General features: G+C 37.5%; 1 long non-coding RNA gene and 1 other non-coding gene across 22 annotated transcripts in view; one reads left to right on the forward strand and one right to left on the reverse strand.

The window, feature by feature from the left end:
• LOC109450257 (uncharacterized) overlaps positions 1-18,492 on the forward strand; it is a 626,489-nt gene that overhangs the window by 500,226 nt on the left and 107,771 nt on the right. The window contains exon 1 of one of the 21 annotated variants that reach the window (XR_012494929.1): positions 17,667-17,687. The exons of the other annotated variants lie outside the window; for them this stretch is intronic. This is a non-coding gene — a long non-coding RNA (uncharacterized LOC109450257). Of the gene's footprint in view, positions 1-17,666; positions 17,688-18,492 lie in introns of those variants that run through there. 21 annotated transcript variants of the gene reach the window in all.
• Positions 8,433-8,539, reverse strand: LOC141568161 (U6 spliceosomal RNA). Its single transcript, XR_012491202.1, has one exon. It is a non-coding gene; the product is annotated as a U6 spliceosomal RNA (small nuclear RNA).

Below are 18,492 nucleotides of genomic sequence, written 5' to 3' on the forward strand. Positions count from 1 at the left end.
AATCGATTATGATTTTTAATCCCTTTGGAAATGTATGTATATTTATCCTCATGAATATCAATATAATTAATATTTCTAGAGTGCCTACAGGCACTATATTAGGTTGTATATAATGACTCCTAGATAAGACACAAACTTTGCCTCCAGGGATTTACTGTCTTGGAAGATATATACAAAGAAAGCAGCTGATATAGTAGCATATACCTAAAGTCATCCAAAGATTTACATATATATCTGCCTTGGGGGTACTGCTTTGTCCTGCTTGGGTCCATATACATGCATATGTATGTTAATCTTGCATCTTCACTTATGGAACCTTAAATGGAACCAAATTAGAGAGTTCTGTATAGGGTCATAGATGTAAGTGCTTAAAAAACTTTCACAAAAAGCTTACAAGTTAACTAGGCAGTAAAGAAAGGATGTCAATCAGGCACATACTATATATTTTGTGATAGTAGCGGAGGCCATGCTCCCACTTACATTAAAACATAGACTGGGCTTATTAACGTCCTTTTATATTAAAACACTAGGCCTCTGGAAAACCCTGGAACTCTTCCTCCTCGTGGTTATAAAGGTGGTCAGAGTCAGAGGCCAGCATCTGCTTTAAATTTTAAGGGAACAGATGTGCAAGTAGTGAGGGGTCTTGTAGAGGATGAAATGAACCCACTTACAGGTACCAGTATTGGATGTTGGGGGCTCATTTAGCTTCAGCAGAGGTGCCCCATGAGATCACGTACTTGGAATGCCCCAAGATTGGCCTTGTATTTAGGATCTGAAACAAAATACCCCCTGGATTGTACCAATTATAAAATAGGTCAAATTTGGGAGCCAGAAAAGTGGACCATATTCCTTTAATAAAGTTTGGTGCCTAAAAGGTTTTCAGTTCAGAGAGAGATTTTCAGAAAAAGTGTTAGCTATGATAAAAAAAAAATATATATATATATATATATATATATTGGATGTTGGGGGCTCATTTATATATATATATATATATATATATATATATCACTATATGACCTGAAATGTCAGATATATATGCCTTTAATAATTTTAACCCTTTTAGGCCCAAATAAAACTACTAAAATCATAACTAAAATGCAATTGTTCTCTTTGTAATTATAGAAATACCACCACATTTCCTGACTACTACACCTATGACCTCCAATAATACAAGCTAAAATCTGCCTTTACACATACAGTGGATCTCATAACGACATATAATTGACTTTGTATTTTCTGAAATAAGATTTGAGCTCAAGGAATGGAACTAGAATTTGCTCTACAAATAAAACAGAGCGTCCCTAAATGTTTTTACATCTAGAAATTCTTTTAATCTCTTAGATTCCCTGATCTATAGTTTAGAAGCAACTGTCCTATCCTCAGAATCTTGTGCACATTTGTGTGACTATCTGGCAGTTTCTCTTTTTTCTACTTCTACTATAATAAAGGGAAGGACCTTCCACCTTCCCACAGAACTAGAAAAAGCAAGTAGAACTAAATGGCTTTTTTCTTCTCAATACTTTGTAAACTTTAAGGAATGAAGTACTATAGCATGTCAATGCAGAATAATGATAATATTAATAATGATGGTGGTGATGATGATAATGATGAATTAGACAATATAATTCTCTTCTTATTCTAAGTGTGAAAACTGAAGCAAAATGATGAAGTGCCTTTCCCAAGATCAGTGTCTCCACAATAAGGACTTAGGCTTTTCCTCCCTTCACACCTCTTCTTCAGAGGAGAACAAATATCACTAATGTTCATCTTCACCAGGAGAAAACCATACTGGCCTATTCAATGGCCAATTAGAATAAATTGTAAATTAGGACAAATATCATAGGTATTACAAAAATCAAAAGCTCTCTAAAGAAAAGGAACAAAAAACCTGAATAAATAAGCCTAACGGTCCATTGTTTGTGGGGAAAATGATGAAATTATCATCAAAATATTCTATGAATTGAAGACAAATTTTTATATGGAAAGATTTTACAAAAGAAAAAAATCTACCTAGAAAAGTATGACTCTTCTAGGACAGGTATTAGTTTTCATAAAAGGGGCATTAGTCTGTCTGATAAGAGATAAAAATATGCTTTGTGTGAATCTTAGTAAACTGGTCAATTAAGATTCTTCATACTAACCCATACTTAGAATAATGTTTGTGATTGTGCTAAGCATTTGGACATTAAAGCCGTGTCTACACAGGAGAGTGTTCTAATTATCCCAGAATCAGCCCCATGGAGTCTGAATCATTCAGGTGAAAAAAACCCTTTTTCTTTTAGAGCAATTTTAGGGAAGCATGTTAACAGCAAATACTGTAACACTTCTTTTGCCCCGCAAAAAAACAAACCTACTCTAAACATCCATCTGTGGATGCAAGCCTGTGTTTAAATAATGTGCCAATCTGCTTCCTCCATCAGAACTCTGGGTGAGGTATTGTTTTCACATTCAGAGACATTAGCCCAGCAATGCAGGGAGAAAAAAATCTTCATTTGGACAGTGCATCTTTGAGACATTCCCTTCTTTTATTGATTTGTTTTCTCCTGTCCCTTTTCTCCTTCTTTTGTTTCCTTATCATAGCTTCAGGTTATTACGTGCAAAGTATTGACGGGAATGGATGGTTTTGGTCGATGGAGAGCTAATGCATCCCTAATCCCACTATTGTTATAGAGTTATGCTTTACTCTGGTCTCTGATGGGGGAAAAGGTGCAAAGCTGTTGATCCTAGTTTTATTTGTCACAAACCCATCCATCAATCAAGTGCAAGCATTTCTGAATGCTGAATGACATGTGGGTCTCAGCTGAAAAAATTCGATAACACTGTATTGTCAGGTCTCTCACTCTTTTTTTGATAAGAAATACATTTGACTGAAATAGATAAGCATGCAACTACTAAAGACTTGAAGAGAGAAAGTGACATATTGGCACCAAAGGTTATATATCTTTGGTATTAATGATACTTATAAGTAAATAAAATGGGAGGGGGCAGCTACAACTAGAGACATACAACATCCCTTAAGCTTGGTTATGTTTAAGTATCATTGCTCTACTATTATTCAAATTTTCAAATATTAATCTGACCATATTTCACAGTTGGCTACTCTGATTTTAAAATGCAAGCAAATGTGCAATTGGTAAATATGGTGAGGTACATGGAATCAAATATCACTCATTTACACTGCTCCGAACAATACAGACAGATCCCCTTGTGTTATTTTAGGAAGATGAACCCTGGAATGTTTTAGTGTATGTATGAACTCGTAAATTCACAACTGTCTCCTCTTGTGAGTGAAAGCATTTAGGGGGGAAAAAAGCTTTAATTATTTTAAACTGGAAATATATATGCATGTCATTTTAATGGTGACTTAACTTATAATTACAGTCTCAAAAATGGTTTCTCTGTGTCCATTTTATTCTAGTTACTAAATTAGGTGCTTTAATACATTATGAAAGCCTGTCTTTTTCAGTTATATACAATTTTCTATTCATAGTCATTTCAGGATAATTGCACTTGGAAATAGTTAAAACATTAAAAACAACACTAATATAATTTTAGGGGCAAATTTAATCAACAAATCAGAACATTTTAAAAATCATTTTATTTTCTTGTCATAATATTTTAGAGAAGACAAGGGTTTTTGTTTTGTTTTTAAGGAGGGCACAGCTCACATTGGCCCATGGCAGGGATCAAACCAGCAACCTTGGTGTTATTAGCACCACGCTCTAACCAACTGAGCTTACCGCCCACCCCGAAAACAAGTATTTTTTAAATGACCTAAAAAAAGCCCATCAAGAAAGGTAACAAAAAGACAGTTCTGAATTACAGGGCACTAAGATGAACATTTTGTAGCTCTAAGTATCACCACGCTATGAAAGTAAGCCATTTTTTCACTGTTCAGTGACTAGGGACTAGAAAACTGCAAAAAAATCAATGTGGGAGTGCTTTAGATTTGTGGGGTAAATTACATGTGCGTGGCTGCTCCATTGTATCTGCCCTATATTCTATACAAGATACTTTAGATGGAACTGTCACATAATACATATACTTCATATTGATTTTTATAGATTTAACAGAACTTGAATTGAACTCCATAATAAAGCAAGAAAAGAAGCCGTATCTCCTTCAAATCCCTAATACCTAAATTATTTTTAAAATTAAATGGTAGCTCCCAATTCTGAGTTCATGGTGGGAGACAAAAAAAATAAATAAAATAAAGTTTGATTCCTCGTTCTCCTCATCTTCTGTTTTTGCTTCTCTTATTTACATTTTATCTTAACTTCCCCATATCTTTAAAACATGTTAATCCTTAAATACTTCCCATGAGGGCCAATACTTCCCATGAACGAGCAAACGGGAGCCAATTGAACATTTAGGGGTTGCTAAAAATTCCAGTGACCTTTCTGTTGACTGTTCTTTTGGATTCCTAACTTGCTTTAGTTTGGCCTCACTCTGCAGTGATTTTTAGGCCACTGTGAATTCTGGTCCCATTTTAATAAAGTATCTGAAGCCACCATAAGGGTTTGAGCAACGATTCAGGGAGTCCATGGTCATTCCAAGGGCAGCCTTTCCCAGCCAGACACTTCCCATAAAGTTCCAAACCATCCTAGTTGAGAGAGAAGCAATTCAGCTCCTATGCAGAAAAATACTATGAGATTTTTCCAATCAAGTCTGGATATCCAGGCCTTGGACTCTGGGTAAAACTATAACCCAGCCTCTACACTCCCTTAGAATAAGGATTTCTTGAATCTTTCGTGGCCTTAGTTGCACAGTGAGGCTCCAGGAAGAATATGCACTTCGTAATTTTACTCAGGATAATGAGACACAACAAGATTCCATCTTGAGATTTGGCAGTATTAGGGACTCAGCTCATCCAGAAATGCCTTGGGGGAGAGAATGAAATGTCATGGTCTGATGACATTTCAAAACATTTTTGAAATATTATAGAAAATATAGAATATTATAAAGAGGTAAAACAAATCATTCATAATGGCATCACCCACAAGTAGCATTTGTTGTTTTCTCTGCAATGTGTGGTATGTTATACAATGAAATATTGAGAGAAAGATTAATCAGTTGATCTCATGGTAATTTTTTTTAAGATTCTTATTAAAAATATAGCTAACATACAGTATTAGTTTCAGAGCTACACCATAGTTATCAACATATATATACCTAAAGAAGTGATGACCATGATAAGTCCAGCAACCATCTGACACCATACCACGCTATCACAATATTATTGGCTATATTCTCTATGCTGTACATTGCATCTCATGACTGACTTACTTGTTTTATACCTGGAAACTTGGACCTCTTAATCCCTTCCCCTACCCCTTTTCAAATGTATCAGTTGCAGTTGACATTCAATATTATTTTATATTAATTTCAGGTGTACAGCATAGTGGTTAGACATTTACATAATTTAAGAAGTGATCCCCCTGACTAGTCTAGTACCCACCTGACACTATACAGTTCTTACCCTATTATTGACTATGCTTTAGTCTGCATCCCCATGACTATTTTATAACTACCAATTTGTACTTCTTAATCATTTCATGTTTCACCCTCTCCCACCCCCTCCTACTTATCACCCCAACACATCTAGTACCCATCTGACACTATACATAGTTATTACTGACTATATTATTGACTATATCCCTTATGCTATAACCTATGTCCCCATGACTATTGTGTAACAAACAATTTGTACTTAATCCCCCCTCCCATCTGGCAACCATCAAAATGTTTTCTGTATTGTTTGGTTCTATTTTGTTTGTTAATTTTGTTCTTAGATTCCACATATAGGCGAAATCACATTGCATCTGGCTTTCTCTGTCTCATATACTCTGCTCAGCACAACACCCTCCAGGTCCATCCATGCCATTGCCCATGACAAGAACCCATTCTCTTCCATAGCCAAACAACATTCCCTTGTATGTATGTACCTAGTCCTTATCCATTCATCCACCAGCAGACACCCAGGCTACCTCCAGATCTTGGCCATTGTAAACAGTGCTGCAATTAATATATGGATACACATGCTCACATGAAGTAATGTTCGGGGTTTCTTGGGATAAATACCCAGAAGTAGGATGACTGCGTCCTTCATTGTCTCTTCTTATAGCCTTTGTTTTAAAGTCTATTTTGTCTGGTATTAGTATTGCTACCCCAAAATGTTTTATTTTTTTCATTTCCATTTTTATGATACATCTTTTTCCATCCATTTACTTTCTGTCTATGTGAGTCTTTCAATCTGAAATGAGTCTCTTGTAGGCAGCATATGTAAGCATTTTCTCATCCATTCTATGTCTTTTTTTTTAACTTTTATTTATTTTAAGTGTGTTTTTTCCAGGACCCATCAGCTCCAAGTCAAGTAGTTGTTTCAATCTAGTTGTGGGGGGCGCAGCTCACAGTGGGCCACGTGGGGATCAAACCGGCAACCTTGTTAAGAATACCCCACTCTAACCAACTGAGCTGACCGGCTGCCCCCCATTCTATGTCTTTTGAGTGGAACATTTAATATGTTTACATTGAAAGTAATTGATAGATATGTTGCTATTGCCATTTCATTATTCATAATTTTGATTTTTTTTTTTTCTTTCTTAAAGATGTTCCTCTAACATTCCTTGTAATACTGGTTTGGTGGTGATGAACTCCTTTAGCTTTTTCTTGTCTTTATCTGTCCTTCTATTTTAAATGATAGCCTTGCTGGTTAGAGTAGTCTTGTTTATAGCTCCTTGCTTTTCATCACGTTGAATATTTCCTGCCAATCCCTTCTGGCCTGAAAAGTTTCTTTTGAGAAATCAACTGACAGTCTTATGGGAGCTCCCTTATAAATTGCTAGTTGCCTTTCTCTTGCTGCTTTTAAATTCTCTCTTTGTCTTTAACCTTTGCCATTGTAATTATAATGTGTCTTGGTGTGGGCCTTTTTGGGTTCATCTTGTTTGGGACTCTCTGTGCTTCCTGGACTTGTATTTCTATTTCCTTCATCAGTTTAGGAAAGTTTTCAGTCATTATTTCTTCAAATAGGTTCTCAATCCCTTGCTTTCTCTCTTCTCCTTCTGGTACCCATATGATGCAAATGTTGTTATGCTTGATGTTGCCCCAGAGGTCCCTTAAACTATTCTCATTTTTTTATTCATTTCAGGTGTACAAAACAATGCAATCCCTTCTGGCCTGAAAAGTTTATATATGTATATATATATATATATATATATATATATATATATATATATATATATATGTAAAATTATAGCTGATGTACAATATTACTTAGCTTCAGCTTCAGGTGTACAGTGCAGTGGTCAAGCATCTACACCATCCATGAAGCGGTCTCCCTAATAAAACATGTGCCCATCTGACACCCTACAAAATCTTTACAACATTACTGACTATATTCCCCAAACTGTGTTTCATATCCCTGTGGCAATATTGTAGTTACCAATGTATGCTGTCTAATCCCTTCCCTTCTCCCTCATCCCCACCCCCTCCCTTCTAGCAACCATCAGGTTTTCCTCTATTACTCTGAGACTATTTCTGTTTACTTTGCTAATTTATTCAGTTCTTTAGATTCCACATATAAGTGTGATCATATAATATTTGTCTTTCTCTGTCTGACTTATTTCACTTAGCATAATGTTCTCTAGGTCCATCCATATCGTTGCAAATGGTAAGATTTCATTCTTCTTTATGGCCAAGTAATACTCCATTGTATAAATGTACCATAGTTTCTTAATCCAGTCATCTACCAATGGGTATTTCAGTTGTTTCCAAGTCTTGGCTATTGTAAATAGCACTGCAATAAATATAAGAATGCATATTTTTTTTTGAATTAGCATCTTGGATTTCTCTGGATACATACCTAAGAGTAGAATTGCTGGGTCATAAGGTAATTCCATTTCCAGTTTTTTGAGATACCTCTATACTGATTTCCGTAGTGGCTGCACCAATCTGCAATCCTACCAAGAGTGCACCAAGTTCCCTTTTCTCCACAACCTTGCCAGCACTTGTTGTTTGTTGATTTATTGATGATAGCCATTCTGACTGGAGTGAGGTAGTATCTCACTGTGTTTTTTATTTGCTTTTCTCTAGTGATTAGTGAGGTTGAGCATTTTTTCATATGTCTGTTTGCCGTCTGTATGTCCTCTTTAGAAAAAATGTCTCTTCATGTCCTCTGCCCATTTTTAATTAGGTTACTTGTTTTATTGGTGTTGAGCTGAATGAGTGTTTTATAAATTTTGGATATTAACCCCTTATCAGATGTATCATTGACAAATATCTTCTCCCATTCAGTAGGATGCCTTTTTGTTTTATTGATGGCTTCTTTTGGTGTGAAAAAACTTTTAAGTTTGATGTAATCCCATATGTTTATTTTTTCTTTTATTTCCCCTGCCCAAAGGGGTATAGCAGTAAAAATATTACTCAGGATAATGAAAAATATGGAACGCTTCATGAATTTTCGTGTCATCCTTGCACAGGGGCCATGCTAATCTTCTCTGTATCGTTCCAATTTTAGTATATGTGCTGCCAAAGTGAGCACAACTATCCTCGTTTTTTAAATTCTTTTTTCTTTTTGCTGTTCCGATTGGGTGTTTTTGGTAATTTGTCTTGTAAATTGATGATTCGATCTTTTGCTTCATCTAGTCTGCTGGTGACTCCTTCTAGTGCATTCTTCATTTCAGTTATTGTATTCTTCAGTTCTGACTGGTTCTTTTTTATGGTTTCTATGTCCTTTTTTATGCTTGTTGTGTCTTTGTTGAAGTTCTCACTAAGTTCCTTGAGTATCCTTATAACCATTGTTTTCAACTCTAGCTATAGTAGGTTGCTTGCCTCCATTTCATTTAGTTCTTTTTCTGGAGTTTTCTCCTGTTCTTTCATTCAGGATACCTTTCTTTGTTTCTTCCATTTTTTGCTGCCTTTCTGCATTTGTTTCTATGTATGAGGTAGATCTACTATATCTCCCAGTCTTGGCTGAGTGGCCTTATGTAATACATGTTCTGTGGGGCCCAGTGGCATAGTCTCCCTGGTCATCTGAGCTAGGAGGGTCCCTTGTGTGGATTGTATGTGCCCTCCTGTCATAGGTGAGCCTTGATTGCTATTGTCATGTCAATAGGTGGGATTGACCCTCAGGCTGACAAGCTGTGGGGTTTGGCCATATCCACAGCTTATAGGCTGCTGTGCGGGAAGCTTACCCCACGAGTGGGATTTGCCCCAGCAGGTTCTGGTGCCTGTTGAGACCACCCTTTGTGTGTTCCACTTGTGGGTCTAATTGGGCAGTGCTCTGCTGTGGTCTGAAGCCAACCTCCAGGTATGTTGGTTCTGGGGCCTCTTGGGACTGGCTCCAGTGCAGGCCCAGGTCATCCACTGCCTGTGCCTCACTGAGAACAACATGGTAGGAGCTACAAAGTGATCTGCAGTTTTTTGCTGCCTGTGCTAACCCTGAGGCACATGGGAGAGGTCATATTGCGAATCAAGGACAGCTGCCACCAGTACCAGGCCTGGGGTAACTGCAAAAAGCCAGGACACCTGGAGGCCTGATACCACCTGCTGGCTCCCTTAACTTTCAGCCATTGGTAAAGCCTCGTACAGTACACAAGTTCGGTGATGTAGGGTCTCAGGGAGTCACTAGAGTGGCAAGAGTTATGGTCAGCAGGTTAATGTGGACTCTGGTTTGGTGCCACTGCCGAGCCTGGAGCTACTCAGCAAAAGTCTCAGAGCTCACCAAGATCAGTCACTGTCCACCTGGGGCCCATAGACTCTGATAATCAGTTTTCCAAGAAAGAGTGCTATGTGGGAAGGGCTGGCTGCTCGCAGAGAAAGTACTTCCCTCCGTGTGCGAGTTGGGTGGAGTGGAGTCCCAGCTGAGTCAGCAGAGCGGATCAGCAGAGTTCACCAAGCCACTCAGATTCAATTTGGCCTGGGGGGACGGGCTCAACATAGGAAAGATGACGCCTGCCTGCTGGCTGTGCAGGAGAAGGATCTCCTCACCGGGAACATGCCAACTGCCCTATAGTCTTCCCCCTGAAGCCACACTCTTCAGTCTGCCCCCCATAAGTCTCCGAGGCCTTCTGACTCACCATCCCTCTGCTGGAACCCAAGGTGAGTGCCTGCAAATGAGAGTCTATGCACGGCTTGTTTAAGAGAACGTCTGGGTTTCCCAAAGCCTTGCATCCCACCCAAACAGTTGGAATTCCCGCTATTTTTCACAGCCAGATGTTGTGGGGGCTCCTCTTGCCACCACCAGTATTCTGGGCTCGGGAGCCTGCTGTGCAGTGCTGGGGTCCCTCACTCCTCTGGGGGGAACCTCCGCAGCCAAGATATCCCTTCTGATCTCAACTGCCACACAGAGGTTTGGGGCCCGTTTGGCATCTCTGCCCCTCCTACCAGTCTCAAGGTGGTTTCTTTATATTTTCAGTTATAGGACTTCTGTTCAGCTACACTTCAGATGGTTCTCCAGGTTGATTTTTCTATAATTTAGCTGTAATTTTAAGTGTTCTCAGAAGGATGCAAGCACAGTGTTTATCTACTCTGCCATCTTGGATCTCTCTCATGGGAATATTTTTAATGTGGCTAATTTCACATTAGTAACCCTGTTCTAAACCTCCTCTGATTAAAGAAAAATCATTAAGAGGTCTATTATTTATAAGTGACTTGGAACCAATTTTTTTCATAAATACATGTTAAAGGCGTCAAAGATATTAAATGATATCTATTTTCCCATGGGACAGAGAATTTTGAACTCCACTCCTCCAGTGGTGAAAGAGTCTAAAAACAGCTTTTTTCCAATGACTATGAGATAAAGTTCAAAGGACTTCTGATAGCACTATTTATACTTAGCACAGCAACCGTGTGTGTGTGTGTGTGTGTGTGTGTGTGTGTGTGTGTGTGTGTGTAAAAACCATTTGACTTTAGGGACATTTACTATAGTAAATAAATATTTTCAATCAAATCTTTTTGAAAATGAGGAAAGGATAAAATTAAGAAAAAAAGATGTGTAAAGACAACTCTAAAGCTACTAAAGAACACAAAAGAAGATTTGAAAAAAATGGAAAGACATACCATTTTTCTGAGTGAGAAGACTCAATATGATATAGAGATTAATTCCTTCCAAGTAAATGTATAGATGTAATACAAACAAAATGAAAACCCGAATACCATTTTCACCTTATAGACTAATTCTAAAGTTCATTTGGAAGAATAAATGTGTGATCATAGCCTATAAATGTTAAGAAAGAAAATTAAGAAAGGACTTGTTCTACCAAATGGCAAAGCATAATGAAGTTTCAGTAATTAAACAGTGTGTGTTCTAGGTATTTGTATCCCCTGGAATACAAATAAGAATGATGATGTTCATTCTTAAATTGTAGCATTCTATAGCCTAAAGCACTCTCCAAATCTCAAAGGGGAGAAAATAAGCAAAGCAGTAGCAGCAATGATGAGACACCTTTACTTCCTACCCCAATTCCTTAGATTTGACCCCTGGCAGAGGACTAAAGGAGGGAGTGACAGCTATCATAAGAGAACATAAAAAACTGGGAAACCTGGGTGCCCTAGCTGTTTTTCTGTTTTACAGACGGGTAGAATTCATTTCAAAAGGGCATGCAGAAAACTATTTTACACTCTCCCTATTCCTGTCTCCATTGCATCAGTCAAAGTTATAGTATTATGCCTTTTTGTAGCGATGCCTTAAAATGGTCCCCCAAATAGTTATTTTAAAACTCCAACACCTTTTTGGAAAAGAAGGGATGACAATTCCAAACCTCACACAACAATTTTTGGAGCTGATTATAGAAAAAAATATTGTCTTACATGATTTGAAAAAGTAGAAACTGTTACATGGCTTTTAGGCCTAGCCCTGGTTCCTGGATTTCCAAATTCTATCAGAGCAGTGAAATGTTAGTAAAACAAACAAAGCAGTAGAATAGAATAGACACTAGAAACAGACTCTGGGAATTTGGCATTGGTAAAGCGAGATTTTAAATAAATAAAGTTGCTCTCATATATTTCTGGTATGAATGTAAAATTGGTAAGCCAATTTAGAAGGCAGTTTTGCAGAATCTGTTAAAACGAAAGACATGCATAGCCCATGACCCAGCAATTCCACTTCTCCATATGTCTCTGAAAAACATTGATACGCGTGCATAACAAGAGAGGTACGAGGTTGTAGCACTAGCTAAACAGTGAAATACTGGAAACCATAAATGCCCATCAAGAAGGGACTAGCTAAATAACTTCAAGAATCATATTATGAATTTGATGCATAGGTAGAAAAGGCTGAGAAAGATCTCTGTACTCGTACAAAAAGATCTCTGCAACATATCACTGAATGAAAAATAAAAAATACAGCAAGGTTCAGAATAATACTACACAAGGTATTGTATGCTGAGGTATATACACCTCATACATATATGTATACCATACCAATCACCATTTTTTAAATTACATAAATTTTCATTAATATTTATCTGCCTCAAACCATACACAAAAATATGTTTCTTATGTATTAACAACTTAGCTGTGACTTTTTAAACTATAAAATTACTGAAAGGAATTATAAGAGAATATTTAACCTTACTAAGGTAAAATAAAGGCCAGAAACTGTAAATTTCTGACAGCTTTAATTTTATGACAAAGTAACAGCAACAAACTTCTATATAGTAAATAACTCTTTAAAAATTGAAAGAAAACTTGTTGGAAGGAATTTAAATGGCTGCAGCATCTCTTAGGGAGAAATCCATTGATATGTACATTTAAAATGCATGTACCCTGTACCCCAGCAATTCCATTTACAAGAGTTGATGTCACGGAAATAATTGTACTTATTGTCAACTACGTGTGTAAAAGGATGTTTAGTGCAGTAAGTTATGTTTATAACTGCACACAAAAGGGGGGAGGGCACTTAATGTCCATCAATAACTGGTTCAATAGATTATAGCACTTCCATAGAATGGAATACTATATAGCCGTTAAGGTGGAGAATATTAGTATTAACCTCTATGGATTTCCACTGGCAAAATTCTGTGTTATCTCATTCTGTTGCTCTTTCTCTCCCAGTCCTTGCCTTTTTAACAATGCTTTGAGATAGATATGGTTAGAATTCTCATTTTAACGATGATGGGGTTGAAGCTTACAGAGGTTAAACAACCCAAATCAACTGTCTCACTCCAAATCTGGAACTTCTGGAAGACCCGTATGTAGTGACATAGAAAGATATTAGTGAAACACTGATATGAAGAAAAGAAGTTGAACAATAGTATGTATAATGCAATCACATTTATGTAAATAAATGTAAAAGTCTGCTGGGGAGAGAGAAATGTTGAAGTGGTAGTCTCTAAATGGATGGCATTACAGGTGTTTTCTGCCTTCTCTTTACTTAACTATATTTTCAGATTTTGTTCAACAAGGAACGCATATTGTACTTTTAAAAATAATTAAAGTAAATACTTCTAGGATACAACCAATAGTGTTTTAAAGTACTGGAGATTTTTTTCCAATTACAGTTGACATTCAATATTATCTTTATTAGTTTGAGGTATACATTGTAGTTGTTAGACATATATATAATTTAAGAAGTGATCGCCCTGACTAGTCTAGTACCCACCTGGCACTATACATTACCATGTTATTGACTATATTCCTTATGCTTTACTTTACATCCCCACAACTACTTTGTAACCACCAATTTGTCCTTCCCAATCCCTCTGCCTTTTTCACCCAGCTTCCCAGCCCCCTTCCCTTCTGGTAACCATCATCACTGAAGATTATTATTCTAGTAAAGTTAAATATTGAAAAGGCAGTGTTTTGAGAAGCATTTGAGATCTTGCTCCTTGACAATGTCATTAGTTTGGCTTGAATATACTCCTATAAAAAATCTTTTTTAAAAATAATGATAAATAATTATAAATTTATTTTAATAATAGTATAATAAAATGTGGCCTTTTGAGACTTCCTATGGTTTTTTCTAGAGAACATATTTCCATTGGTAGATGCTATATAACTTAGAATACGAAAAGGCAACTGGTCTTTTACAATGATCAAAAATTGATATATCAGTGGAGAGACAAAAATAATCTCTTTCTATTGTCCAATTACCTAGAAATTCAAGTACTGTTTTAAAGTACATTGGAATAAAAATTTTTGAGCAGGCTAATGTGAATTGTGGGTTTCTTGACAAAAAGGATGAACAAAGCAAGTTACTTTATTGTCTCCATTTTTTAAAAACCATCCTCTAAGATCTTTTTTCCAGGCAATGTCCTGATCTAGGGATCCCTAATCCAGTGAGCTGAACCTGCCAGATCAATCTGTACCTGTCACTTCCAGCGGTATAGTTCTTTAGACAAAATTACCATCAAGCAATAACACCCAACCATGATTCTGTCAAACAGCCCTACCACTCTTTTCTTTTATTTTTTTCTTTCTTTCCTTATTTTTTTACTGAAATCAGGTTAGAATGGGTATCAGGAGGAAAACTTGAAGCACTATAACAAGATAATACAGTCCCTACATTCTCAATTGGCAGGTGTGTTAAATAGGGCACAAAGGATCGAATTTCAATCCCCTTAATCCAATAGCTAGACTCAAAGCTAGAACTGCAACCCAGGTCTCCTGATTCCTGGCACAGAATTCTTGGACTGGACAACACTATGTAACATTCAATCTGAGGGGGCTAGTGTATAATGATACACAGGTTTTGGATTAGAGATGGTGTCAGATATTGGTGAGGGTGGGGTGAAGAAACAGGGATGTGGGGTGATTGTAGCCAGGTAAGCTTTAACACCAGCAGTCAGAGCCACTTGCGTTTCCCTTAGTCACATTTTCCTGAGAATGATGAGCCAACAGTTCCACTGGTGTAGATTCCAAAATGCCATACCCTAAGGAAGGTTCATGTCCATTAGTGAAAACCAAGGACTGGGAGAGAAAGAGCAATAGATGTTTTCACTCTTCCTCTAGTCTGAGATTTGATTGAAAGATATGGAAGATTGGATGGAGGCATAGAGAACCGCCTCCCAGTATAATCTGAGAGAAACAGTCCTCTCACCTCTGAAAGAGTATGTCCTCTAGTGACTTGCTGCAGTGCTGTTATAACCCACATTAAAGAGTCATTCCTTTGGGACAAAGAATTATTTACGTATTCAATATTAAAGAAGTATTTATTAAGAACATGTGTGCCAAACACTGTTCTTGGTGCTCCCCTGCCAACAAAAAGTAATGAATGAATAATAAGCAGTCTCTATCTTAAAGGTGCTCAAAATCTAGATGAGAATCAGACAAGACACAAGATAATTTAAATAAAAAACGATGTTAGCACAGGGTTAGGATGTTTGTCAAGCACTCAGGAGACCTGAAGGGCAGTGGCAGAGAAAGCAGGAAAAGGGGAAAGGGCAGGTGACACATACTGAGCAGCAGGCATAGGTGTGGTGGGTCCCAGAGCTGGAAAGGAATGGTAAGAGATGATGACAGAGAATAAACACAGGCTGGACGTGAAGCTCCTTCTTTATCCTGAGAGCCATCAAAGGGGTTTAGGCTGGCAGGGGAGGGTGGGGAGAAGGTGATGTGTAATGTATTATATTGATGTTTATATATCATAATAGTGAGAATACAGTAATAGTCATTAACATATATGAAGAATTTGTTCCAGAAAATAAGTGGGGGCCGGGGAGACCATTTGGGAATTAATCTCAGAATTACATTCTTACTCTAAAACTGTGGGAAACCAGAGCTTTTAAATTTTGGCAGAATTTGTAATCTAGTTGAGAAGTTAAAATCCTATCACACAAAAATGTTCAAATACATGCGTTAATCTATAGGGTGGAAGTTTCAGTGTGGTAGTTCAGGAAAAGGCATGCCCTGGAGAAGACTGAAGCAGCCTCCAAGACCCTTATGAAGCAGAGGGGAAAGGCTTGCTGGGGAGAGTGAGAGCAAATGCCTGCTTGGGGTGGTGGGGGAGAGGGTTGTACTCAAAATAACAAATGCTAGTGATATTCATTCAAGAAACGTTAACCAAGCCCTGTGCTAGGTGATTTTATTGGTACAGGATGAATAGATAAAAATGATATGTCCTCAAGGGTCTTCAGTTTAGTTCTCTGATGGCAAAAGAGAGCTACTGGTCTGATTGGAATAGCAGCTTTGCTGAAAGGGTAATTCAGGGCAAAGGAGAGAGAGAGAGAGAGAGAGAGAGAGAGAGAGAGAGAGAGAGAGAGAGAGAGACTGGCAGAAAAAGATGATTCAGAGCAATGGACTCAGTGTACAACTTATGAATTCTTTGGGAGATAGATGGGTAAAGACCAGTAAAAACCCTGAAGGCAACCTTGATCATTTCACAGTGTGTTGCTGAGCCAATTAGACATGCATGTACACACACACACATGTGCATATATCCATGCACATGCAAACTTAATGCCTACTGACTGCAGTGTACCTTAGAGGTATATATAGATTGCCCTTAGATGAAAGATTTGCCATAGAATACTTAATTACAATATGTCTGTATTTTAGCTAGACCTGCCTTTCAAAGACTTTATTGCAAAAAAACAACAAAAATGAGAGCCTCTTTTCGTATAAACAGAAGCTTAAAAAAAATATCTTTGGATCATGTTTCATTTAGCTGAAAGATGTTTTGATGATAGAAATAGATGTGAAAGTCTTAGGAAGCATCCTGGACCTTGACTTAAAACAAAAAGTTTTCTACTAAAAAAACAAAAACAAAACAAAATCCATTATCTATTCATTATATTAAATTTATAATGTACATGAAAATGAGGGGGGAAAATCCTCCATAGTTAACCACAGCTAACATTTAATGTAGTTTCTTCTAATTGTGTATCTTTTAACCAATTTAACCAATTGTATCATTAAAGCTGAGTTTGCTATTTATTAGAAGGTACCTTTAGGTGCCCCTCTGACCAGGTTTCTGGTCTGCTAACCTACAGTTTTGTGTTTATGTTCAAGCTGACACAGATTTCAGGTTTGGAGCTGAAAGGAACCTCAGGGATTAAGTTCATTGCCTTAGAACAGTGGTTCTCAAAGTGTGGACCTCAGACCAGCCACTCTGGCTTCCCCTGTGAGCTGGTTAGAAATGCAGCATCATGGGCCCCACTCTCACTAGCTGCATATGAATCTCTGAAAAAGGGGCCCAGGAAAGAGTTTTAACAAGTTCTTCAGGAGGTTCAAGTTGGAGAACCAATGCTGGAGGACATTAGCTAGCTAGTAATAGTCACCAATCCACAGCAAGACCTAAGAATAACATGTTTGATGGGAACCTCGTGTGACCCACACAGAGATTTGCACAGAGTAGGTATTTAATAAGTGCTGTTGAGTGAAAGAACTGTCTCCTAAATTCTCCCAAGTTTTTAACCCTTTCCCTTTTGAACAGATACCTCCTACATTTGCCCTTGACGCAAACATTTATTTCCCCAGAATTCCCTTTGGTCCCTACTAAAGAAACTAAGTATCACAGAGTTTTCCTCTTAACTTTCCTCATTCTAGGGTCTTACTACTCAAAGTGTGGCAGCAGACCAGCAGCGTGGGAATCACGTGTCAGCTCCTTAGAAATATAGAAGCTCAGGCCCCACTCTAGACCTACTGAATCAGAACCTGTATTTTAACACGCTCCGCAGTGATGTCTGTACACACTAATGTTTGAGTAACAATCTTCTAGGGAGCCAGTTGCTACTCTTAATCCTGCTCAGGTGAGTTTTGTAATAAGTACTATGTGACACTTATTTACTCATTCATTCAACAAGTATTTCTTGAGTACCTACTGTGTGCAAGGATGGGTGGTATGGAAAGACAAAGATGAAGAAAACATGGTCTCAGACTCTTTGAGGAATGTATAGCTAATAAAGGAGTAGAATAATAGCTACAATACCAAGCAGCATTTGGTAAGAGTCTTCTGAGTGGTCTAAGATACTGGCATTCAGAGAGGCAGAGAATACTTCCTCCTAGGACAGAAGCAGATAAATAAGTCATTCAATTTATAAATTGGATTATAATATAAAAATAAGAAGTGCATAGTTCTAGCAATGACTTTAGAAGGTTTTGAAGTCATGGCAGAATATAGTAGAAGCATCTTCTTTGAAAACAGAAAGGCCTGAGTTCAAATCCAGCCAGGTGATCTTTACAAATTTGGGCTCCAAAGTAAATTGCCTAGGTAGGCATCCTGCTCTGCCATTTACCAGCTGTGTGAATTTGGGCAATTTACTAACATCTCTGTGCCTGTTTCCTCATCTGTAACATGTGAATAATAGCACTACCTGCCTCATAATTTTACTGTAGGATTAGGTAAGTTAATACCTGTAAAATAGTTAAAAATGTGGTACATAGTAAGTGTTCAATAAATAATTATTACTGTTGCTACTCACTTCCCTAATATGAGTCAGATTGCTTTCAGTTTTCTCACTATTATAAATAATTCTGTGACAAACGTCCTTATAGTAAGTGAGTTTTTAAAGGTATTCTTCACAATCCAAACTCTTCAGCCATTTTTTTTTAAGT

The sequence above is a fragment of the Rhinolophus sinicus genome, chromosome 17 (assembly GCF_057876585.1).
Source record: "Rhinolophus sinicus isolate RSI-liver-muscle chromosome 17, RSI-T2T, whole genome shotgun sequence".
NCBI classification, from domain to species: Eukaryota; Metazoa; Chordata; class Mammalia; order Chiroptera; family Rhinolophidae; genus Rhinolophus; species Rhinolophus sinicus.